General features: G+C 41.8%; 1 long non-coding RNA gene and 1 pseudogene across 1 annotated transcript; one reads left to right on the top strand and one right to left on the bottom strand.

Moving 5' to 3' along the window:
• The first annotated feature begins 2,389 nt into the window (after positions 1 to 2,389).
• Positions 2,390 to 5,680, top strand: LOC112252719 (annotated as a pseudogene).
• A 172-nt stretch (positions 5,681 to 5,852) lies between these two features.
• Positions 5,853 to 8,399, bottom strand: LOC121846686. Its single transcript, XR_006083633.1, has 3 exons — positions 8,378 to 8,399; positions 6,731 to 7,017; positions 5,853 to 5,933 (listed from the first exon to the last, which is right to left on the bottom strand). It is a non-coding gene; the product is annotated as an uncharacterized LOC121846686 (long non-coding RNA).
• Between the last annotated feature and the right edge of the window lie 18,729 nt (positions 8,400 to 27,128).

The raw sequence follows: 27,128 nt of genomic DNA, 5'->3' as shown, positions 1-27,128 counted from the left end.
AACGTCATGAGTTGTGATTATGGTCCATTGTTTAGCTTGCTAGCTAAACATGTCTTAACAAAAGACTCCACTCTAATTTTGACAAAGTATTTTCATTCAAGTTAGTGTACTGTTAGCTAGCTAACTGGCTCGCTAACCAACATTACATCATGCATTGGGATTCATTATTTATCTAGCTACATTCAAATGTTGCTACATAAGACGGAATCCAGGTGGTGAGTCACATGTGGTGCACTGGTCATTCACATCAGCTTTAGCGGCTCGCGAGTACTGCCCACAACACGGTTTAAGTGTAAAAGGAGGGCCCGTCAATCCGAAAAAATATGGGTCATCTTTTGAACTGCTAGAAACAAGCCATATTCTCTGTAGTAGTGGTGGAAATATAATGGTCACGGATCTGCGCTCAGTGTATTCTCTATGACACCCAGTCTGCGATACAGTCTATCACTATTCTCTCATTATGTTTTTCTAGGTCGCACAGCTAGATATCTATGAGCAATTTAGAGCAGACCAAAATGGCTTTTGTCAACTTGAGCTAGCTTGCTAGTTTTCAAACATTAGCCAGCTATCTAGCTAAGTTAGCTAAGGAAACATGCAGTAATTCAATGTTGGCTAGCAATAAGTATGCTTATAAACAAGGCACAGTAACTACCCAGCAGCTGGTGAAAATATTATTCCACTTCAAGAAGATATTTACTAAAATAGTCTGAACTTCATGTGTCTCACCTGACTTCAGGTTGGCGCCTGAAACTGGTAAATAGGCATAAGCTATTACTGTAAAGAAATATAGTATGTTAGAGTAATTTTTACAGGAGGCTTCCAAATTACAGTATTTTTCAGGATTTTACCCATAATGAAGTGCAATCTAGAACATGAATGCTGTAAAACACATGTATGGTATTATACTGTGCATCCTAGTGTTTTTGTCACGCCGTGATCTGTTTCACCTGTCCGTGTGATTGTCTCCACCCCCTCCAGGTGTCGCTTATTTTCCCCAGTGTATTTATCCCTGTGTTTCCTGTCTCTGTGCCAGTTTGTCTTGTATGTTTCCAAGTCAACCAGCGGTTTTTCCGTTCTCCTGCTTTTTGCATTCTCCTTTTCTAATACTCCCGGTTTTGACCCTTGCCGGTTTCTGGACTTTGTACCCACCTGCCTGACCATTCTGCCTGCCTTGACCACGAGCCTGTCTGCCACTCTGTACCACCTGGACTATGATCTGGTATTGACCTTTTTGCCTGTCCACGACCATTCTCTTGCCGACCTCTTTGGATGAATAAACATTGTAAGACTCCAACCATCTGCCTCCTGTGTCTGCATTTGGGTCTCGCTTTGATAGTTTGTGTTGAAATGGCAGAAAAGTTTTACAGTGTAGTACATCTTTATTCCGTTGAGTTTGCTGACTGCAATTGAAATGGCCTTTTAAATGAGTCTCCAATATAGGATGAACGCCATTATCACGTATTCAATGTAAGTAGGTCTGGAGGGGTGCATTTTCAAAATTTAACCATAAAGATGCTTCCAATCCATAACATAGATAGTGGAGTAGTAGTACTACATTAATCCACTGAGGTTGCTAACAAAGTATTTGAAACTATTTAATTGTCACTTAAGGCGGTTTGGGATTTGTGGTATATGGCCAATATGTATGTGTATTTTCAAAATGGTACATATTTGAAACAATGTTAACCTTTCAATAAGTCTCCAATATGGGATATGTATAACTTATGGAATATGAGATGAAACTCGGTAATTACTTGTATTGGCAATCTATTTGAATTAGTTATTCAATTAAAAGAATGACCATTCCAAAATTATACATCATATTTGGCAACAGGTTATCGAATCATGACTATATTAATCAGTCTCTGCTTGTGATGCGTGTTGCTACCGAAACCGAAACAAAAACAGCGTTAATAAAGTCAATACAATTTGTTTCACTTTTTGAATGAAGTTACTGGTTATGAACATATAAAATCACCCTCACACAATTCACTGGCAACACTACATATGTTTAGAAGAGGTTCGTCGATAGGAGCGTCTATCCCTGTCAAGCATATTCCGCGCGATACCATATGTACACTCCATGTGCGCACGAAAATTCTACAGTGCAGATTGCTTGACCGCAGTGTCATACTGTGCCAGGCGTTAAGACTAAAACCCGTTATAAAGTGCCTTGTCATTTCAATCATAGCCCACCATTCACTCACTCACTCAGCAACAGCAGGTCACAGTGAAATATTACATTTTTAAGAGAAATGACATGGTGGCCGCAGGCGCAAATTTTAAGGTAGCTCTAAAACCCGCAACCCTGGACCATAAACACTTTCCACAGTAGCCCAATGCTAGAAAACGGTCGACATGGCAACCCTGAACTGTGGACAAGCAGAAGGGCAATCTTGAGGTAGCAACAGTTTCACATCGACTTTGGAAATGCATTCAGTCAATTCCCAATACTGACACCCCAGGCACAAATCTTCCTGGCCCCTGTCCAAATATTCGTACCAGCCAATGGACATGGGTTACGGATTCTTAGAAAGCGTTGGACGTAAACGAACCAATGGTCGAGCGATCTCGCTAGATGAACCGACAACCTCTTGATGGGCCTTTAAATACGGTGTGACGCTCTACTCCTGTACATTTAAATGAGAACCGTGTGGCGCTACTCAATAGAAACAAGAGGGCAAACGCAACCCTAACTATTTAAGGACACTCTAACCTGGGATTTATTTACACCTCTTGTTGAATTTGGGGAAAACAATGTTAAACGTCCTGCTATTAAGCAGCGCCATGGAGAGGTTGTCCACACCAATGACCTTTCCTCTCCACGCACCTACGGGCGTCTGTCGTAATCTTTTTGGGCCGGTGGATCACGACAAACTGAACCGGGATATGAAATCCAAGATGCGGGAGATTTCGTATAGGGACCAGCAGAAATGGAACTTTAATTTCGAGGCCGAAGTGCCACTGCCTGGGGACTATGTGTGGGAGGAAACCCCGGTGGATACGAGCCCTGTTTCCTACCAAGATTCTGTACAGGTCGGGATGGCTAGGATTGTTGTAACACCGGTCAATGTGAAGCCAGACGTTGACGTTATCCTACTGGACTCCTCTTCTCAGGATGTATCGCCTCATTGTGATGACCGCGTGACCAACTCCAAAAGTAACACTCTATGCCTCACCGGTCAACCCGGAGAACTGCGCAGTGAAGCTGAACTCGGGGAAGCCTACTCGCAAACAAGTCCCGTGTGTTCGATGCAAAATAACTACTACTACGACAATGACACTTGCTACAGGTAGGCCTAAATATCTGTAGGCTAAGCCCAGTGTGTTTTACGCATTGATGCTGAATCTCGAGATATATTTGGGTAAGTGACGTAGTTATTTTCCTGTGTTGTCCGGTCAGTGGGCTAATATTTGGCCACCTGGGCCATGCAATGAGTTCTTGGATTTAAATGTTACTTTTTTCCCAGACGTCTACGTGAAACGAAAACGGATGACGACCGAAACGAAGCTAAATGAGAGCACTTGCCACCATTCTTCGTCTCAATGTCATGTAGAACAAACTCAACGCAAGAGAATTCGTTGAAGGTATGTAGCTATAGTTTATAGTTCAATATGGCTACAAGAACACTGGCCGTTTTACATATGGACACAATAGTTACTTGCGCGTAATTGCGCATACACTGTGGGGTTATTTTATTCCCGATAAACATTAGAAGGGAAAGCAAAACTAAAAACACTGTTACACACTAACTGGTCGAGGAAACTGATAGTTTAGTTCGTAGTAGAGTAATTTGTGATTGGGTAGGGAAATCTGCGTCACTGTGACCAGAAAGGCTCAGGCAAATGATGACCCCTTTAAATATAGGCTATATTTTAAGACTATTCTAACTTATTTATATATTTGCAAATACCTTTTTGATTTAGCCTAAGGGCAGCCTTTTATTTACAATTTTTTTCCCCGTTTTGTTTTGCAACCATGTAGCTTTTATAGTACACTTAAAGTAGATTATTGTGCTTCTGAGAATTTTTTTTTGCCCTGAATTTCTGTTCAGCAAAAGATGAAAATAAAATATTTTTGTTGAAATGTAACAATTTGATTTATGTCACCTCAGAATATTTTACGGGAAGGGTCAGTTTTAGAGTGTGAATTATCCCACCTGTTTGTAAAGTGGTAACAAATGCTTACAGCCGTGTAGACACTCCTTCCATAGCCTACGTCACCTCATAGCTGCATCTGTTGGAACCAGACACAACAAGAAACACAATTTGCGCCGCCCACTCTGTTTTGCCATCAAATAGCCTACCCCTTTCCCTACGATGAAAATTCAGAGCATTTCTGATTACAAACTCATCTGGCAAGAGAATCATGGACATTAAATCAAGCAAGCATAGACTATTAACGATACAATTGTATCTAAATACAAAGCCCCGCAGCCTAATAATGTTCCTCATAACATCCTTCAAGGTCAACTTTGTTATTGCTGGATGCTAAAAAAAAAAGTTGTCCTTGGTTTTTGAAGAAATAACTAGAATAAGAAAGATGAGAAGTACAAGCTTAGTTGGATTGCATTGGGATGGTGCATTCACATATGCAGCCATGTGCAGCATGGCAGCTTGCGGGATATAGTCAAATTTAAAGGCCCTTTTGCTTCTAAAGAACGGCAGCAGCTGCCTTTGGAACCCGCATTGTCCACACGGGCACTCCCACTTTCACCCGCACTCAACAACTTGTCTAAAGAACCTCTCAACCACACGATTTACTCCAACGTGCCACACCACCTCGGCCGTGGAGGCTACCTACCTGAATAAGAGAGAAAGAAAAAAAAACACTAGTCTTTATACTAGTCTTTAATTGTCCATTGAAACAAACCATTCAGTTTGTCATACTTACAAGTTTACCCTTAATTGAAAGAAAGCCACGCACTCGGCATGCTAGACGAAGATGCCTATACCCCATTCATAATGCAGACAAAGCCCCTATCAGTGGCTTAGCCAATAGTTTGAAAATGAAGACTTTTGATGGCAAGAATGACTTTGCCAGCTCCAAGCACACACACGTGTACCTCGGACGGCCTTGTTCCAATTTCCAACACAAAGAGCTCCCCATCTCCATTCTTTCCTTTTTCGTTGCCATATGGCAAATCCATGTACACATAGCCAAGACAAATTCATTCAGCCACAATGTCAAGCATTGGAGAACAAAATTAATGTTTCCCTCTATTCATACAAACAGCTGAACAAAATAATATTTAAACTATGGTGATTTCCAGCTAATTACAGCCCACAGGGAGCAGCAGGGTTGTTCAATAAACTTTTACATTCTCAATCCTTTACATGTTGAAGATGACAGATGTTCACATGTAACTTTAATGAAGTTCCAATCCCTTTGGCCTGTCTAATGCTCCTTCAGTCTTCCAGGCCTTTATTAACGAAGTGTTTTGGGGCATGCTGGGATGGGGCGTTGTGGTTTATTTAAACAACATTTTGGTGTATTCTGCTGACCGCGCCCAGCATTGGTCAGGTCTGTGCCTTGAAGACTGTTGGAGCATCATCTATATGTTAAAATTATTTAGATTTTTTTTCCCAGCGGCCCATGTCCTTTATGGGCCACCTCATATTCATGGAGGGAGTGGAGATGGAGGAGCAACGCGTCAGCGCAGTCAGGTCATGGCCCATCAACTCAGTGAAAGCAGTACAGCGATTCCTGGGGTTCACCCGTGGCTTCAGCACTGTGGTTGCGCTTCTTACCTCCATGCTGAGAGGAGGTCCCCAGAGGCTTCATTGGACGGCAGAGGCGGAGAGGACGTTCGAGGCGCTGAAGGCAAGCCTCACCACTGCTGGCACATCCCGACCCCTCACTTCCCTTCATCATCGAGGTGGATGCCTCCGAAGTAGGAGTCAGGGCAGTGCTGTCCCAGCACACCGGATCCCTTCTTCGACAGATTATTATGTTTAATACATTAACTTCCTTTGTCATTGTGTGTAGATTGAACTGGGGTGTGTGTCTGAATACTTTCCAAATGCACTGTACACATTAAAGTGATACTTTTTGCAATGCCCTTTATCTACTTGACCAGAGTCAGATGTGGATTTACATTGAACCTTTATTTAACTAGGCAAGTCATTTAAGAACAAATTCTTATTTACAATGACGGCCTACACCGTCATTGTGAAGTTAGTAGTAATTTTGTGATCCAAAGCTAACTAGCATTAGCACAATAACTGGAGGTCTAGCATGCTACTACCTAAATTCCTGCTTGGGAAATTGCTCTTTGCTAAAAAGGTAACTGTTACCCAGAAATGATTTGATACCGAGATAAAAATGGCTGCATTGGACCTGTAAGCATATAAGTGCTCTATAGAATTACAAACCTATAGCACTAACCATGGCCTGTAGGCCAAGTCCTCTCTGGGAGATAAATTCAATCAACAGGAAGAAAAAAAACTAAAGGAATTGTGTGGTAGCCCATATGGGACTAGCCATCTCCCTAAAACATAACTACCCAATTTATATTACCATATATACATATTCAAGGCGCTCTAGCCCCACAAGGAAGCAGCCCCAGTGTCAATGACACTGCAATATATTGGTCCATAGGCAATATAATAAAGTCCAATGTTCAACAATAGTAGTATTGAGGGGTTGTCCTCATTATTGTCTTATACTGAGGGCAGCATCATAGCCATGGGCTAGGTTGCGTGATTGTGCATGGATAGAATACTCTACCTGAATATTGAGCCAGTCAAGTTGGGGTTAGCCTACATCTTGTCGGCTTGTCCCCCTGTGTGTTGGGCTTGATGTGCTTCGAAAAGAAGCGTTGAGCCTCCTTGGCAGTGGAAAACAAGTGTGTTGTATTCTGGAAGGTCAAGATTCGTTTTTCAGGTTGGATGAAGCGGCATCTCCGGTTTAGCTTGCGTAGTGGGGATCTCGCCTTGTTGTAGGTTGCCCTCTGTTTTAGCAGTTTGGCACTCAGGCCTGGGTAGATGCTGGTTTCATTTTGATGAAGTATTCCTCTTTTATATGAAAATACAATGACACTCATTTCACAAAATGCATGCTTTGTCAGGTGTTGCAAAGATAAAGATGAATTCTACGCCCTTATCAGTAAGTATCTGAGGTTATACTGGCATGTCTACATCCAGTTGTGGTGACCAAAGGACTAGTCAAGTGCTGGGTGTTTGGGTAATTGTCACTTATATTGTAATTTCTCAGAATAGTGTGTCTTTCTCTGTTCTGAACATTCAACCAGAAATGTAGTGGAGCATAAACCACGTTAGTAGTAATGACATTACATGTTTGTTATTAGCTGTTACGAATGCTTATGACATCTGTCACACTTTTGTGCATTGCCAATGTAACGGAGACAATGAATAGTGTGTTATAACTCAGAGGGGCTTTCAGCTGTAGTGATCCACAATACCACGTCCATTATATTTGATCACTACGGTCTGCTGCACTCCGCTACCATTGCTACCAGGTTCTAAACTGGCCTCAGTCACTCCATTATGCACATCAATGACTGCCTTGCAAATTGTAATCAGTAACTTTTGGATTAACCAAACTCAGTAACATAATCTGATACTTTCAGTTACATTTAGATTTCATTCCCCTTAGGAGGTGCAGGTTAGAGTTTTTGTCATGAATCTAGTTCGAGGCAGCTCTGCAGAGTGGTTAGTAGCTGGCACAGCCACAAAGTCATAAAATCTGATTGTGAATTTAACCACACTGCGAACCCTAATGTCTAGCCTTAAATTAAATAAATTACCAAGCCAATTTTGACTTTGCAGCTGGCCCATCTAGCAGAAATGTCTCAGTTCTGCCTCAAGGATAAGACTCATCCCAATAAACGTCAACCTGCTTAAGGCATTAGAAGACGACAAATTAAAATTACCAATGGCACAACTTTGATTGCAGGATAAATCAATGTTAGTTTACTTTATGGGTTACTTATCTAGGCTTCTTCTAAACCCATTGCTTCTACTACAGATAATACGATTAGGCTATCTTCACATTTAAAAAAACAAAAAAAACTCAGATTTCCAGTCATTCCAATTAATACCCCTTGATCTTCAAATTGTTTTGCCTGAAACAAACCCCAAAAAACAAACGACTTATTAGCCTACTCTGTTGATTTTTTTTGTCATGTCACATTGTATAAATGATTATACAGGCACAGGAATACAAATTAGGGGATTTTAAATACTCCACCCAAATACAGCATGCCATGAAAAAGTACGGGGACGAAGCCCAAAACAAACATGTATAGAAAAAACCCAAACAAATGAGTGAATAAACACTACACAGGATGAGACCATGAATAACGAGTGCACAATACGTGCAGCATGAAAGTCGAAACAAAACACAGGTACTCACAAGACCAACGGACATGGGAACAATAACCGACAAGACAATGGTGAACAGAGGGCACCTATATACAATTACTAATCAGGGGAATTGGAATCAGGTGTGCGTAATGAGACAGTGCACGGAATAAGGAGCAGTACAGGGGGAATCCGTGACATGTCATAGAGGACTGATTGCGCTCATTGCTTCAAGTTGAAAAATAAATGCTGCTCTCGGATTATCATGTTTTGAGCACTACCGAAAAAGCGCTATTTGCAGGTGAAAAATGTGTGCCATATGCTACATTTGCTACAGGCCTATTGTTTAAGTTTTTGTTGGTGACACTGATATCTCAATCATTTGCAGTTTAAGTCTTATCAAAAGTGTGTGAATTTGAGACCTACGAATTTTTTTTTATCAGCACGAATTACACCACCATTCAAAAGTTTGGGGTCACATAGAAATGTGGAAAACAAGGACATTTCTATGAGCTGCAAAAGGAATAGGAAATAGACATTAACAAGGTTATAAATAATGAATTTTAATTGAAATAATAACTGTGTCCTTCAAACTTTGCTTTCGTCAAAGAATCCTCCATTTGCAGCAATTACAGCCTTGGAGACCTTGGCGTTCTAGTTGTGAATTTGTTGAAGTAATCTGAAGAGATTTCACCCCATGCTTCCTGAAGCACCTCCCACAAGTTGGATTGGCTTGAAGGGCACTTCTTACGTTACCATACGGTTCAAGCTGCTCCCACAACAGGGTTGAGATCCGGTGACTGTGCTGGCCACTCCATTATTGACAGAATACCAGCTAACTGCTTCTTCCCTAAATAGTTCATGCATAGTTTGGAGCTGTGCTTTGGGTCATTGTCCTGTTGTAGGAGGAAAATGGCTCCAATGATGTGCCATCCACAGGGTATGGCAGGGTGTTACAAAATGGAGTGATAGCCTTCCTTCTTCAAGATCCCTTTTACCCTGTACAAATCTACCACTTTACAATCACCAAAGCACCCCAGACCATCACATTGCCTCCACCATGCTTGACAGATGGCGTCAAGCACCCCTCCAGCATCTTTGAATTTTTCTGCATCTCACAAATGTTCTTCTTTTTGATCCAAACACCTCAAACTTAGATTTGTCTGTCCATAACACTTTTTTTCCAATCTACATCTGTCCAGTGTCTGTGTTTTTTTGCCCATCTTAATCTTTTATTTTTATTGGCCAGTCTGAAAAGGCCTTTTCTTTGCAACTCTGCCTAGAAGGCAAGCATCCCGGAGTCACCTCTTCAATGTTGACGTTGAGACCGGTGTTTTGTGGGTATTATTCAATGAAGCTGCCAGTTGAGGACTTGTGAGGCGTTTGTTTCTCAAACTAGACACTAATGTACTTGTCCTCTTGTTCAGTTGTGCACTGGGGCCTCCCACTCCTTCTATTCTGGTTAGAGCCTGTTTGTGCTGTTCTGTGAAGGGAGTAGTACACAGCGTTGTACGAGATCTTCAGGTCCTTGGCAATTTCTGCAATGAAATAGCCTTCATTTCTCAGAACAAGAATAGACTGAGTTTCTGGTCATTTTGAGCCTGTAATCGAACCCACAAATGCTAATACTCCAGATACTCAATTAATCTAAAGAAGTCCAGTTGTATTGCTTCTTTAATCTGCACAACAGTTTTCAGCTGTGCTAACATAATTGCAAAAGGGTTTTCTAAGGATTAGCCTTTTAAAATTGGTTTAGCTAACACAACTTGGATTAGCTAACACAACGTGCCATTGGAACACAGGAGTGATGTTTGCTGATAATGGGCCTCTGTAGATATTCCATTAAAAATCATAACTACAATAGTCATTTACAACTATAGCAATGTCTACACTGTATTTCTGAACAATTTGATATTTGAATGGACAAAAAAATTGCTTTCTTTCAAAATAAGGACATTTCTAAGTGACCACAAACTTTTGAACGGTAGTGTAGATTCAGCAATTTATGGTCATAAATTTAATTTGTTTTTAACAGTATGAAGCAGAATAGCACGGGGGAGTTTAAAAGGGGGGAACTCCATCAAACTTCTATTCCATACACTATGCGTCACGTTCTGACCTTTATTTCCTTTGTTTTGTCATTATTTAGTATGGTCAGGGCGTGAGTTGGGGTGGGCAGTCTAGTCTTTGTTTTTCTATGATTTGGGTATTTCTATGTTTCGGCCTAGTATGGTTCTCAATCAGAGGCAGGTGTCATTAGTTGTCTCTGTTTGAGAATCATACTTAGGTAGCCTGGGTTGCACTGTTTGTTTGTGGGTGATTGTCTATGTTGATGGCTTGTTTCAGCGCAGCTCGCATTAGCTTCACGGTTGTTGTTTTGTTTACTGTTTTTGTATAGTGTTTCAGTGTTCAGTGTTTTCTTTATTAAAATTCATGATGAACACATATCACGCCGCATTTTGGTCCATTTTGGTCCTCTTCAGATGAAGAGGAGGACGACCGTGACACTATGCAGCTTTTGCTAGAGTGCATTTTTCGCTGGCAAAAAAACGACCCCAATTGCAGTGTCAAACATGTGACTGAATGAGCCATGGTGTTCATTTACACTCGTGTGAAAAGGCAGGGCATACCAGACGCAGGTTCTAAGTTAGTGTACAGAGAGAAAGTGTGTGACTGTGGGTGTGTCCATTGATGGAATGAGGTGAAATACCTTGCATGCCAGACTCCCATCTGGCTTCCTGTGATGGAAAAAGGGCATGAAAAAGTAGAGGGAAGAAATGCAAGCCTTAATGCGCAGCATAATGGAAAGTCAAGCTGGGGCTGTTGGAGGCAGGCCAGCGTTGTAGTGTGGAAGCATGTCACAAGTGTTTGTGGACTAAGAAACTATCCCCTTCAGAACTTCCCAAACGTAGCCTCCCATCCCATTGGAAGCCCAATCAGTCAATCGATCAATAATTTATTATTTGTGCAGCCTTTTCTTGCCATCAATTTGTCACAAACAAAGAACCTGAACTTGAAGCCCTAAAAGCCAAGGCCTGGGTGATGGTGAGAAAGAAGAACTACCTCAAGGAGATTGAGAAGAACCAGACACTACAAGGGAACCTATCCTCCTTACTCTGGCTGTCACTATTAGTCAGTTTTTTCTTTAATCATTTTTGTCTGTTTTGTTATTTTGTCTCACCATCATCATTTTCTCTGTGGATTCAGGGAGAGGTAGTGTAACACCAGAAAGTAATGGTCCCAACAGAGAGCCTAATTAAAGAGGATTGGGGGATCCGAGGATTCTTTGTCCATTTTCACAAAATGATGAGATGCTGTATGTACAAGTGCGTGTCTAGGAGCTCTACCAAAAGAATGATGTTCAACAATAAAGCACATATTTTTAAAAGCAGTAGTGTAACCTAATGGGCATGAGAATTAAAATCAGAGATATTGTCAAATGCTACAGACAACCCAAAGACTTGTACAGTGTTTTCTAATTGTTATCTATTCTACTGTGTATTAGAGTGCAGTTAACAGATTTACAGTTACAGTAAATGGTTGATTTGGTGGAATGTGTTTGCATCAGTGGTTTTAGCTAAAAAAAAATGACTTTGGGCCTTTCATTAACCCCCAGGGTTGGGGTTGGTTAGCTGCAAGGGTGGGGCCAGGCATTGTATTTCAACACTGAGTTTCTGAAGCCGTGGCAAAATCTTTCTGAAAAAAAGCAGTGAGGCAGTATAATAGTGGTAATGGGTGGAATGTGTCTCCAATTAGCCCTGTTGTTTGGCCTTCCCCTCTAGAGTTTGCCCCACTTTATCTATGCAGGTGAGTAGTCAGCTGACGGTATAGGCCCCAGCTCCCCTCAATACACTACCTCCCTGGGTCTGCTCTTGCTGAGTGTGCACATGTGCCTGTTCAGTATGTGTACATTCTACATGCTTGAGCGCTTGCACATGTGCGCTTGCATGCCTGCGTCAGTGCGTGCATGCGTGCATGTTTTTTATGTGTGCACGCGCAGGCACAATATTTGTGATTCCAGGAGCCCATTCATTATTTCTGTTGGCTGTGTGACTTTGGAGGTATCCTTTAGCAGTAGCTAATATTTTAATGGCTGGGACTTGCAGCCTGGGGGACCTAGTGGGCATGGCTTTCTGTCCCAGGGGCCACTGAGGATCTGTTGAGGGCTCGCTCTGGGCCCACCTGGAGAGCATGGTCATTCATAGGCCACAACACAGTAGAAGTCACTTTACTACACAAGAGGCAAAAGAGGCATTTACTATAGACAGACAATGAAAGACACAATAGAAAATATAGGACTATGAAAAACAAAAACATAAACAAACAGAATAACAATGTGTGGATATTAATGTACAGTTGGAGTCGGAAGTGTACATACACCTTAGCCAAATACATTTAAACTCAGTTTTTCACAATTCCTGGCATTTAATCCTAGTAAAAATCCCGTTTTAGGTCAGTTAAGATCAGCACTTAATTTTAAGAATGTGAAATGTCAAAATAATAGTAGCGAGAATGATTTATTTCAGCTTTTATTTCTTTCATCCATCACATTCCCAGTGGGTCAGAAGTTTACATACACTCAATTAGTATTTGGTAGCATTGCCTTTAAATTGTTTAACTTGGGTCAAACGTTTCTCGTAGCCTTCCACAAGCTTCCCACAATAAGTTGGGTGAATTTTGGCCCATTCCTCCTGACAGAGCTGGTGTAACGGAGTCAGGTTTGTAGGCCTCCTTGCTCGAGCATGCTTTTTCAGTTCTGCCCACAAATCTTCTATAGGATTGAGGTCAGGGCTTTGTGATGGCCACTCCAATACCTTGACTTTGTTGTCCTTAAGCCATAACTTTGGAAGCATGCTTGGGGTCATTGTCTATTTGGAACAACCATTTGTGACCAAGCATTAACTTCCTGACTGATGTCTTGAGATGTTGCTTCAATATATCCACATAATTTTCCTGCCTCATGATGTCATCTATTTTGTGAAGAGCACCAGTCCCTCCTGCAGCAAAGCACCCCCACAACATGATGCTGCCACCCTCGTGCTTCACGGTTGGGATGGTGTTCTTCGGCTTGCAAGCCTCCCCCTTTTCCCTCCAAACATAACGATGGTCATTATGGCCAAACAGTTCTATTTTTGGTTCATCAGACCAGAGGACATTTCTCCAAAAAGTACGATCCTTGTCCCCATGTGCAGTTGCAAACTGTAGTCTGGCTTTTTTATGGCAGTTTTGGAGCAGTGGCTTCTTCCTTGCTGAGCGGCTTTTCAGGTTATGTCGATATAGGACTCAGTTTACTGTGGATATAGATACATTTGTACCTGTTTCCTCCAGCATCTTCACAAGGTCCTTTGCTGTTGTTCTGGGATTGATTTTCACTTTTCGCACCAAAGTACGTTCCTCTCTACGAGACAAAATACTTCTCCTTCCTGAGAGGTATGATGGCTGCATGGTCCCATGGTGTTTATACTTGCGTACTATTGTTTGTACAGAAGAATGTGGTACCTTCAGGCATTTGGAAATTGCTCCCAAAGATGAATCAGACTTGTGGAGGTCTACAGTTTTTTCTTAATGGGTGCATGATTATTAGTAACTGGAATAAGTAATTTCGGAAATGGGTCAAGTGCAGCATCTGGTTGCTCCTCATTACACACCACAGACCAGCAAATATTCTTTACATCATCAACATATGAATCACTACCAAACTTCTTGTATGACCTATATTAGGCCCAGTCTTTTCTCTCTTTACAGCTGTATTAGAAACATGTGTTTTGCTGCTTCAGCCTTGAGATGTGCACCAGCCATGGAAAAAGAGGATTGTGCCAGAAATGCCTGTGTAGTTTTTCAATTTTATGATTTCAAGATGGATTTCTCAGTCCTTGGTTTCTTCAATCGGTTGTTGTGTGTGTGTGTGTGTGTGTGTGTGTTTGTGTGTGTGCATGCTACCCCACCTCCATGTTTTGTACACTGCTGCTACTCACTGTTTATTATCTGTGCATAATCGCTTCACCCCTACCTACATGTATAAATTTCCTCGACTAAGCTGTACCCCCACACATTGACTCGGTACCGGTACCCCCTGTATACAGCCACGTAATTGTTATTTTATTATGTTACTTGTTATCATTTTTTACTTTAGTTGATTTGGTAAATATTTTCTTAATTCTTTTTTTTACTTCACTGTTGTTGTTTTTTGTTTATTTAACTAGGCAAGGTAGTTAAGGGCAAATTCTTATTTAAAATTACAGCCTACCAAAAGGCCTCCTGCGGGGACGGGCTGGGATAAAAAAATATATATTTTAAATATATATAAATATAGGACTGTCGTGTCTTTGGCTATGCCGGATTAAGTGATATGACATGCTATTCTATAAAATCCTTTCTCCGTAATTAATATTACCTGACTGAGCTAATTATGTAAATGTAATTAACTAGAGAGTCGGGGCACCACAAAATAATATTTATAGAGCTGTTATTTTCTGAATAAACTCTTAAAGACCTAGTAATATTTTACATCAATAGCAGTCAATATTAATCGTCACCTTAATTCAGTCTCATCTGAAAGTTGTAAATTCTTGTAAAATCTTCACGAACCCTGGCTAACAAGTTGAATCGGCAATACAAAATTGGGTTTAATTATTTATTTACTAAATACCTAACTAATCCCACATAATTACATATACAAAGAATGAATCATACATTGATTACAAATTACGTCATAAAGGAAAACGTCCCTAGCGGGCAGAACAGATATGACAGCTGGTTACACAAAAGAAAAGGGGCTGGGTTTGAGTGAAAGAGCGGGAAGACTGAGGGACAAAGGGAGAAGCTGTGCTATCATAAATACAGTATCTTATGCATTCTAAATTACCGCCCATTTGGAAAAGGAAAATGCAATAAATATTTACTCTCAACTGCGCTTCGGTAGGTTGGTGGAAGGTCGTGTTGCCAAACCGAGTCCTTTGTCCTTTGACAAGAATGTCTCTGGTGGTCAATTGGATACGTTGTAGTAACATCGTTGGGATACTCTGTCTGTTATTTCCTAGCCTGCTTTTGCAGCTGCTGTTGCTAACTCAACGGCTAGGAGGTATCACTTCTGTAGTGAATAAGAGTTCAAAGTTCATACCATTCGCAACCAAAGCTCACGCTGAGGTTGGTTTAGTTCGGTAGTTGACATGTTAGTCCTTTTAACGCAGAGGCTGCAGACCTCACGTACTTGGAACAGGAGGTTATATTGTTGTCAACGCTTTATATAGGAAGGGAGAGCAGGGCGTGTTTGAAAAGTTTTACAACCCATGTCCCTTCACAGGGGAGGGCCACTGATTGAGCAGAGCCCTAACCTTATGAAAACCCAAATCTCTCATTTGGAAGCTAAAATTACATTTCATCTCTTCACCAATAATTTTATATTCAAACATTTAAATTGAACAAAAATTCCATGTGAATCCGATAACTACAATGTGCAGAATTTCCACTGTAGAGTTTATGTCATCTTATCATTGATGAGAATGTCTCAGATGACAACCGAACTGACATCATATTCATTAAGTACCACCACATATGTTCAATTGGTCAGATTACCAGAATATAGTTAATTTCCCCCCACCTTCTGATGTTCCCAGAATCTCTATGTTAACCAAGGGGTTTTCATATTTCACATCAGTAGGGTAGAGAGAGGAAAAAGGGGGGAATAGGTACTTATGACTGTCATAAACCTACCCCCAGGCCAACGTCATGACAGGACAAAACACACACCACGACAAGAGAGACAACACAACACTACATAAAGAGAGACCTAAGACAACATAGCAAGGCAACAACACAACATGGTAGCAACACAATATGGTAGCAGCACAAAACATGGTACAAACATTATTGGGCACAGACAACAGCACAAAGGGCAAGAAGGTAGAGACAACACAGCACGCAAAGCAGCCACAACTGTCAGTAAGAGTGTCCATGATTGAGTCTTTGAATGAAGAGATTGAGATAAAACTGTCCAGTTTGAGTGCTTGTTGCAGCTCGTTCCAGTCGCTATCTGCAGCGAACTGAAAAGACGAGCGCCCCAGGGATGTGTGTGCTTTGGGGACCTTTAACGGAATGTGACTGGCAGAATAGGTGTTATATGTGGAGGATGAGGGCTGCAGTAGATATCTCAGATAGGGGGAGTGAGGCCTAAGAGGGTTTTATAAATAAGCATCAACCAGTTGGTCTTGCAATGGGTATACAGAGATGACCAGTTTACAGAGGAGTATAGAGTGCAGTGATGTGTCCTATAAGGAGGATTGGTGGCAAATCTGATGGCTGAATGGTAAAGAACATCTAGCCGCTCAACAGCACCCTTACCTGCCGATCTATAACCCATCTCCATAATCTAGCATGGTTAGGAGGGTCATCTGAATCAGGGTAAGTTTGGCAGCTGGGGTGAAAGAGGAGCGATTACGATAGAGGAAACCAAGTCTAGATTTAACTTTAGCCTGCAGCTTTGATATGTGCTGAGAGAAGGACAGTGTACCGTCTAGACATACTCCCGAGTACTTGTATGAGGTGACTAACTCAAAATCTAAACCCTCAGAGGGAGTAATCACACCTGTGGGGAGAGGGGCATTCTTCTTACTAAACCAAAAACCTTTGTTATAGAGCGTTTAACACAAAATACGGGGAGGGGCCAGCTAAGTTTAAGACTGTATCATCTGCATATAAATGGATGAGAGAGCTTCCTACTGCCTGAGCTGATGTAAATTGAGAAGAGCGTGGGGCCTAGGATCGAGCCTTGCAGTACTCCCTTGGTGACAGGCAGTGGCTGAGACAGCAGATTTTCTGACTTTATACTCTGGACTCTTTGAGAGAGGTAGTAAGTAGACCATGCCAAAGACCCCTCAGAGACACCAATACTCCTTAGCCGGCCCACAAGAATGGAATGGTCTACCATATCAAAAGCTTGGGCCAAGTCAATAAAAATAGTGGAATCCAGATTGCATACCAGAGAGAATACTATAGACATCAAGAAAGCCAGTCAGTTGATTATTGACAAGTTTTTCCAACACTTTTGATATACAGGGCAAATTAGAAATAGGCCTATAACAGTTAGGATCAACTTGATCTCCCCCTTTAAATAAAGGACGAACTGTGGCTGCCTTCCAAGCAATGGGAACCTCCCCAGAAAGGAGAGATACGGGTTAAAAAGGTCAGTTAAGGGCTTGTAAGTAAGCATTTCACAGTACGGTCTACACTTGTCGTATTCAGCGCATGTTTTGATTTAATTGAACGCCACAGCATATCTGAACATTGTTGCTGACCAAACCTAATAGAGCATCTTTGGGATAGGATTGAATGGGCTGTTCGCGGCATGAATTTACTGCAACAACTTAGTGGTGCCATCACGTCAGCATGGACCAACATCCCTCTGGAATGTTTCTGACACCTTGTAGAATCTATGGCCCTGAAGAATTCAGACTGCTCTGGAGGCAAAGGGGGTCCAACCCAGTACTAGATAGGTGTACCTAATAAACTGTCCAGTGAGTGTAGTTCAGGAGTTATTCGGATTAAGGGGGTCATCTACTTTAAAAACTCCCCTAGCAGGACAACTTCCGGTGAAAATGGAGGGCGCGCAATTCAAATAAATAATCATAACTGTGGATATTAAACATTTAGGTACATACAAGTGTCTTATATCGGTTGAAAGCTTAAATTCTTGTTAATCTAACTGCACTGTCCAATTTACGGTAGGCTTTACAGCGAAGCATGCGATTGTTTGAGGACGGCGCCCCACATTAAAATATTTTTCCACCAGCACAGGTTTCATGAATTCACAAATATGATTAAATATTCACTTACTTTTTGTAAATCTTCCTCTGATTTGTCATCCAAAGGGTTCCTGCTATAACATGTAGTGTTGTTTTGTTAGATAAAATCCTTCTTTATATCCCAAAAAGTCTGTTTAGTTGCCGCCATCGAAGAATTTCGGTTGGTTTTTCTTTGGATTTGTAACGGTTGTCTTCCTCTGACGAGGAGGAGAGGTAGGAAGGATCGGAGGACCAATGTGCAGCGTGGTAAGTGTTCATGATATATATTATAACTCAGAACACTAAAGAATAAAACAACAAAGAGAACGAAATGAAACCGAAACTGTTCTGTCTGGTGCAGACACAAAACAGAAAATAATCACCCACAACTCAAGGGTGAAAACAGGCTACCTAAGTATGGTTCTCAATCAGGGACAACGATTGACAGCTGCCTCTGATTGAGAACCATACCAGGCCAAACACAGAAATCCCAAATAATAGAAAAAAAAAACATTGACTGCCCACCCCAACTCACGCCCTGACCATATTAAAACAAAGACAAAACAAAGGATACCATATCTGTTGTGTTATAGTCTCCTACATTAGTTTAACATTTCTACAAACGTCAAAGTGTTGTCTTTCCAATGGTACCAATTATATGCATATCTTGGCTTCAGGGCCTGAGCAACAGGCAGTTTTTTTTTGGACATGTCAGTCAGGCGGAAATTGAGAAAAAAGGATCCTAAAGCCTCTCCGGGATACGCGACCCGCTAGCGGGACAATAGTTGACAACATCCGTTGAAATAGGAGCGAGCCAAATTCAACATACAAAATCATAATATTAAACATTCATGAAAATACAAGTGTCCGACATCATTTAAAAGCTTACCTTCTTGTTAATCCAACCGCGGTGTCTTTACTTTACGGCGAAAGCATACTATGCGATTATCTGAGGACAGCGCCCCAGCCCAAAATATTATTTCAACCAGCACAGGTGTTACAAAATCAACAATAGCGATTAAATAAATCACCCACCTTTGAAGATATTCCTCTTTTTGCAATCCCAAGGGTCCCAGCCACACAATGAATGGTCGTTTTGTTTGATAAAGTCCTTTTATATCCAAAAAAATTCCGTTTAGTAGGCGCCAATGATCTCAGTAATCCATACTTTCAACATGCATACAAACGAATCCAAAAATGTACCAGTAAATTCTTTCCAAACAAGCCAAATGATGTTTCTAATTCATCCTCAGGTACTCTATTATCTACATAAACGATAATATTTAAGACAGAGAAAAGTGTGTTGAATAGGGAACATAAATAACGAAGTGCGCGCACTTCATTCATGCGCCAACAAGAGCACTTTTGTATAAACAGACCAGATGGAAATCGTCATACTACTTCTTCATTTTTCCGAAAATGAGCCTGAAACCCTTTCTAAAGACTGCTGATATCTAGTGGAAGCTATAGGAACTGCAATCTGGGTCCTATCTATGAGTAGATCCCATAGCAGACCATTTGAAATTGGCTGTGACTTCAAAAAAAGAAATTCCGGATGGATTTTCCTCTGGTTTTCGCCTGCCATATCAGTTATGTTATACGCACAGACATTAATTTAACAGTTTTGGAAACTTCAGGGTTTTCTATTCAATGCTACCAAGTATGTGCATATCCTAGCTTCTGGGTCTGAGTAACAGGCAGTTTACTTTGGGTACGTCAGTCATCCGAAATTCCAAACAAAAACCAGTCTCCAAAAGAGGTGCTGAAGTAGCGACATGCTGGATAAGGCCTAAAAAAAGATTTTTCGCCATGAGCATGAAAATTTGCTTGAAAATGCTACAAATTCATAACACAGAAACGGTTTCTCCCGTCATGCTGAACTAGCAACATGCTGGAAAGGGCCTAAAAAAAGATTTACGGCCATGTACATGAAAAACTGCTGAAAAATATGTTTCAATTTCGTAACTCCGAAACGTGTCTCTCGTCAAACTGAACTAGCAACATGCTGGATAGGGACTAAAAATGATTTTCTGCCATGTGCATGAAAAACTGCTGACAAATATATTTCAATTTCGTAACCCAGGAACGGTGTCTCCCGCCATGATGAACTAGCAAGTACAGTGCATAAAAAATGTAATTTCGGCTATGTGCATAAAAAACTGCTCAAAAATATGTTTCAAATTTGTCAACCAGAAACGGTCTCTTCTACCATGCTGAACTAATACATATAGTGCCTAACAAATGTGATTTCGGCCTTGTGAGTGAAAAACTGCTCAAAAATATGTTTCAAATTCTTCAAATCAAATCAAATCAAATTTATTTATATAGCCCTTCGTACATCAGCTGATATCTCAAAGTGCTGTACAGAAACCCAGCCTAAAACCCCAAACAGCAAGCAATGCAGGTGTAGAAGCACGGTGGCTAGGAAAAACTCCCTAGAAAGGCCAAAACCTAGGAAGAAACCTAGAGAGGAACCAGGCTATGTGGGGTGGCCAGTCCTCTTCTGGCTGTGCCGGGTGGAGATTATAACAGAACATGGCCAAGATGTTCAAATGTTCATAAATGACCAGCATGGTCGAATAATAATAAGGCAGAACAGTTGAAACTGGAGCAGCAGCACAGTCAGGTGGAAGTTGAAACTGGAGCAGCAGCATGGCCAGGTGGACTGGGGACAGCAAGGAGTCATCATGTCAGGTAGTCCTGGGGCATGGTCCTAGGGCTCAGGTCAGTTGAAACTGGAACAGCAGCATGGCCAGGTGGACTGGGGACAGCAAGGAGTCATCATGTCAGGTAGTCCTGGAGCTCAGGTCCTAGGGCTCAGGTCCTCCGAGAGAGAGAAAGAAAGAGAGAAGGAGAGAATTAGAGAACGCACACTTAGATTCACACAGGACACCGAATAGGACAGGAGAAGTACTCCAGATATAACAAACTGACCCCAGCCCCCCGACACATAAACTACTGCAGCATAAATACTGGAGGCTGAGACAGGAGGGGTCAGGAGACACTGTGGCCCCATCCGAGGTCACCCCGGACAGGGCCAAACAGGAAGGATATAACCCCACCCACTTTGCCAAAGCACAGCCCCCACACCACTAGAGGGATATCTTCAACCACCAACTTACCATCCTGAGACAAGGCTGAGTATAGCCCACAAAGATCTCCGCCACGGCACAACCCAAGGGGGCGCCAACCCAGACAGGATGACCACAACAGTGAATCAACCCACTCAGGTGACGCACCCCCTCCAGGGACGGCATGAGAGAGCCCCAGTAAGCCAGTGACCCAGCCCCTGTAATAGGGTTAGAGGCAGAGAATCCCAGTGGAAAGAGGGGAACCGGCCAGGCAGAGACAGCAAGGGCGGTTCGTTGCTCCAGAGCCTTTCCGTTCACCTTCCCACTCCTGGGCCAGACTACACTCAATCATATGACCCACTGAAGAGATGAGTCTTCAGTAAAGACTTAAAGGTTGAGACCGAGTTTGCGTCTCTGACATGGGTAGGCAGACCGTTCCATAAAAATGGAGCTCTATAGGTGAAAGCCCTGCCTCCAGCTGTTTGCTTAGAAATTCTAGGGACAATTAGGAGGCCTGCGTCTTGTGACCGTAGCGTACGTGTAGGTATGTACGGCAGGACCAAATCAGAGAGATAGGTAGGAGCAAGCCCATGTAATGCTTTGTAGGTTAGCAGTAAAACCTTGAAATCAGCCCTTGCTTTGACAGGAAGCCAGTGTAGAGAGGCTAGCACTGGAGTAATATGATCACATTTTTTGGTTCTAGTCAGGATTCTAGCAGCCGTATTTAGCACTAATTGAAGTTTATTTAGTGCTTTATCCGGGTAGCCGGAAAATAGAGCATTGTAGTAGTCTAACCCAGAAGTGACAAAAGCATGGATTAATTTTTCTGCATCATTTTTGGACAGAAAGTTTCTGATTTTTGCAATGTTACGTAGATGGAAAAAAGATGTCCTTGAAATGGTCTTGATATGTTCTTCAAAAGAGAGATCAGGGTCCAGAGTAACGCCGAGGTCCTTCACAGTTTTATTTGAGACGACTGTACAACCATTAAGATTAATTGTCAGATTCAACAGAAGATCTCTTTGTTTCTTGGGACCTAGAACAAGCATCTCTGTTTTGTCCGAGTTTAATAGTAGAAAGTTTGCAGCCATCCACTTCCTTATGTCTGAAACACATGCTTCTAGCGAGGGCAATTTTGGGGCTTCACCATGTTTCATTGAAATGTACAGCTGTGTGTCATCCGCATAGCAGTGAAAGTTTACATTATGTTTTCGAATAACATCCCCAAGAGGTAAAATATATAGTGAGAACAATAGTGGTCCTAAAAAGGAACCTTGAGGAACACCGAAATTTACAGTTGATTTGTCAGAGGACAAACCATTCACAGAGACAAACTGATATCTTTCCGACAGATAAGATCTAAACCAGGCCAGAACATGTCCGTGTAGACCAATTTGGGTTTCCAATCTCTCCAAAAGAATGTGGTGATCGATGGTATCAAAAGCGGCACTAAGGTCTAGGAGCACGAGGACAGATGCAGAGCCTCGGTCCGATGCCATTAAAATGTCATTTACCACCTTCACAAATTCTTAACCCAGAAATGTTGTCTCCCGTCAAGCTGAACTAGCAGCATGCTGGATAGGGTCTACAAAGTAATTTTCGACCATGTGCATGAAAAATTGCTAAAAAATGTTTCAAATTCGTAACCCAGAAATGGTGTCTACCATCAAGCTGAACTAGCGGCATGCTGGATAGGGACTAAAAAATATTTTCATCCAAGTGCATGATAAACTGCTGAAAAATGTTTCAATTTCTTGATTCCGAAATGGTGTCTCCCGTTATGCTGAACTAGCAGCATGCTGGATGGTGCGTAAAATGTCATTTTCGGCCCTGTGCATGAAAAACTGCTCAAAAATATGTTTCAAATTCGTAACCCAGAAACGATGTCTACCGTCATGCTGAAGGGCCTAAAAGATTTTCATCCAATTGCATGAAAAATAGCTAAAAATTATGATTCAAATTCTTAACCCAGAACTGGTTTCTCAAGTAATGCTGAACTAGCGACATGCTGTATAGGGCCTAAAAATATATTTTCGGCCATGTTCATGAAAAACTGCTGGAAAATATTTCAATTTCGTAACCCAGAAACGGTGTCTCCTGTCATGCTGAAATGAATTTACTTGCAAATTATGGTGGAAAATAAGCATTTGGTCAATAACAAAAGTTTATCTCAATACTTTGTTATATACCCTTTGTTGGCAATGACAGAGGTCAAACGTTTTTTGTAAGTCTTCACAAGGTTTTCACACACTGTTGCTGGTATTTTGGCCCATTCCTCCATGCAGATCTCCTCTAGATCAGTAATGTTTTGGGGCTGTTGCTGGGCAACATGGACTTTCAACTCCCTCCAAAGATTTTCTATGGGGTTGAGATCTGGAGACTGGCTAGGCCACTCCAGGACCTTGAAATGCTTCTTACGAAGCCACTCCTTTGTTGCCCGGGCGTTGTGTTTGGGATCATTGTCATGCTGAAAGACCCAGTCACGTTTCATCTTCAATGCCCTTGCTGATGGAAGGAGGTTTTCACTCAAAATCTCACGATACATGGCCCCATGCATTCTTTCCTTTACACGGATCAGTCATCCTGGTCCCTTTGCAGAAAAACAGCCCCAAAGCATGATGTTTCCACCCCCATGCTTCACAGTAGGTATGGTGTTCTTTGGATGCAACTCCGCATTCTTTGTCCTCCAAACACGATGAGTTGAGTTTTTACCAAAAAGTTATATTTTGGTTTCATCTGACCATATGACATTCTCCCAATCTTCTTCTAGATCATCCAAATGCTCTCTAGCAAACTTCAGACGGGCCTGGACATGTACTGGCTTAAGCAGGGGGACACGTCTGGCACTGCAGGATTTGAGTCCCTGGCGGTGTAGTGTGTTACTGATGGTAGGCTTTATTACTTTGGTCTCAGCTCTCTGCAGGTCATTCACTAGGTCCTCCCGTGTGGTTCTGGGATTTTTGCTCACCGTTCTTGTGATAATTTTGAGCCCACGGGGTGAGATCTTGCGTGGAGCCCCAGATCGAGGGAGATTATCAGTGGTCTTGTATGTCTTCTATTTCCTAATAATTGCTCCCACAGTTGATTTCTTCAAACCAAGCTGCTTACCTATTGCAGATTCAGTCTTCCCAGCCTGGTGAAGGTCTACAATTTTGTTTCTGGTGTCCTTTGACAGCTCTTTGGTCTTGGCCATAGTGGAGTTTGGAGTGTGACTGTTTGAGGTTGTGGACAGGTGTCTTTTATACTGATAACAAGTTCAAACAGGTGCCATTAATACAGGTAACGAGTGGAGGACAGAGGAGCCTCTTAAAGAAGAAGTTACAGGTCTGTGAGAGCCAGAAATCTTGCTTGTTTGTAGGTGACCAAATACTTATTTTCCACCATAATTTGCAAATAAATTCATTAAAAATCCTACAATGTGATTTTCTGGATTTTTTTTTCTCATTTTGTCTGTCATAGTTGAAGTGTACCTATGATGAAAATTACAGGCCTCTCATCTTTTTAAGTCGGAAAACTTGCACAATTGGTTGCTGACTAAATACTTTTTGCCCCCCTGCACAGTGGGGAGAACAAGTATTTGAAACACTGCCTATTTTGCAGGTTTTCCTAATTACAAAGCATGTAGAGGTCTGTAATTTTTCAACTGTGAGAGACGGAATCTAAAACAAAAATCCAGAAAATCACATTGTATGATTTTTAAGTAATTAATTAGCATTTTATTGCATGACATAAGTATTTGATCACCTACCAACCAGTAAGAATTCCGGCTCTCACAGACCTGTTAGTTTTTCTTTAAGAAACCCTCCTGTTCTCCGCTCATTACCTGTATTAACTGCACCTGTTTGAACTCGTTACCTGTATAAAAGACACCTGTCCACACACTCAATCAAACAGACTCCAACCTCTCCACAATGGCCAAGACCAGAGAGCTGTGTAAGGACATTAGGGATAAAATTGTAGACCTGCACAAGGCTGGGATTGGCTTCAGGACAATAGCCAAGCAGCTTGGTGAGAAGGCAACAACTGTTGGCGCAATTATTAGAAAATGGAAGAAGTTCAAGATGACGGTCAATCACCCTCGGTCTGGGGCTCCATGCAAGATCTCACCTTGTGGGGCATCAATGATCATGAGGAAGGTGAGGGATCAGCCCAGAACTACACGGCAGGACCTGGTCAATGACCTGAAGAGAGCTGGAAAACAGTCTCAAAGAAAACCATTAGTAACACACTACGCCGCTATGGATTAAAATCCTGCAGCGCACGCAAGGTCCCCCTGCTCAAGCCAGCGCATGTCCAGGCCCGTCTGATGTTTGCCAATGACCATCTGGATGATCCAGAGGAGGAATGGAGGAGGAATGGGAGAAGGTCATGTGGTCTGATGAGACAAAAATAGAGCTTTTTGGTCTAAACTCTACTCGCCGTGTTTGGAGGAAGAAGAAGGATGAGTACAACCCCAAGAACACCATCCCAACCGTGAAGCATGGAGGTGGAAACATCATTCTTTGGGGATGCTTTTCTGCAAAGGGGACAGGACGACTGCACCGTATTGAGGGGAGGATGGATGGGGCCATGTATCGCGAGATCTTGGCCAACAACCTCCTTCCCTCAGTAAGAGCATTGAAGATGGGTTGTGGCTGGGTATTCCAGCATGACAACGACCCGAAACACACAGCCAGGGCAACTAAGGAGTGGCTCCGTAAGAAGCATCTCAAGGTCCCGGAGTGGCCAAGCCAGTCTCCAGACGTGAACCCTCCCTCTTTGGAGGGAGCTGAAAGTCCCTATTGCCCAGCGACAGCCCCGAAACCTGAAGGATCTGGAGTAGGTCTGTATGGAGGACTGGGCCAAAATCCCTGCTGCAGTGTGTGCAAACCTGGTCAAAAACTACAGGAAACGTATGATCTCTGTAATTGCAAACAAAGGTTTCTGTACCAAATATTAAATTCTGCTTTTCTGATGTATCAAATACTTACGTCATGCAATAACATGAAAGTGAATTACTTAAAAATCATACAATGTGATTTTCTGGATTTTTGTTTTAGATTCAGTCTCTCACAGTTGAAGTGTACCTATGATACAAATTACAGACGTCTACATGTAAGTAGGAAAATCTGTCAAATCAGCAGTGTATTAAATATTTGTTCTCCCCACTGTATATTGGGTAAAAAAATATAAAAAAATATGGCATAATAATAATAAATTGCACAATTTATTTATTATTATTATGCCGTATTTTTTTTTTTTTTTTACCCTATCAAGGCAGATTTTTACCCTACCCAGTCACCCACGTGGGTCCCCTACCTCCTCTCCTCCCTCCATCTGATGATTAGCAGAGCAGCAGCAGACAGCAGCAGGCTGCCTACACTCATTGAGCGCAGGCTCCTGAGTCTTATATTTATTTCCTTCATATTTTTCTATTTTTTTCTGCCTCTTTGGCCCCCGACGGGCCTGTGCCTATGCCAACTCTCGTCCTGTTAGCCATATCACTGTTAGCTAAATGTTTTCATTATGTGCGCGCCGTTCAAACCTAGAAGGTTCGACATATGTATATCATTTTTTAATGTTGTAGGAGTAAGTCAACTAATACTGTGGTGTGTATTATTGTCTGTCCCAGAAATAAAAAGATTGAATGAGCTCCAGTGCAATCATGTCCGTGCCTGCTGATGGGTTACGTAAGCACAGGCAAAATCCTAGAGGAAAACCTCAATCAGTCTCCTTTCCAACAGACACTGAGAGATTAATTCACATTTCAGCAGGACAATAACCCTAAATCTACACTAGAGTTGCTTATCAAGACGACATTGAATGTTCCTGAGTTTCCTATTTACAATTTTGACTTAAAGATGCAATATGCAGAAATCGCTCTTGCATTTCCTGGTTGCTAATATTCTAATAGATTGCCTAAATTTGAAGTTGTTCACAATTATCAGTTTCTATTTAGGCTTATGTCACCCAT

Source organism: Oncorhynchus tshawytscha, linkage group LG06 (assembly GCF_018296145.1).
Source record: "Oncorhynchus tshawytscha isolate Ot180627B linkage group LG06, Otsh_v2.0, whole genome shotgun sequence".
Classification (NCBI taxonomy): domain Eukaryota; kingdom Metazoa; phylum Chordata; class Actinopteri; order Salmoniformes; family Salmonidae; genus Oncorhynchus; species Oncorhynchus tshawytscha.
Note: the sequence above shows the minus strand (reverse complement) of the source record. Positions and strands in the feature narration are given on the sequence as shown.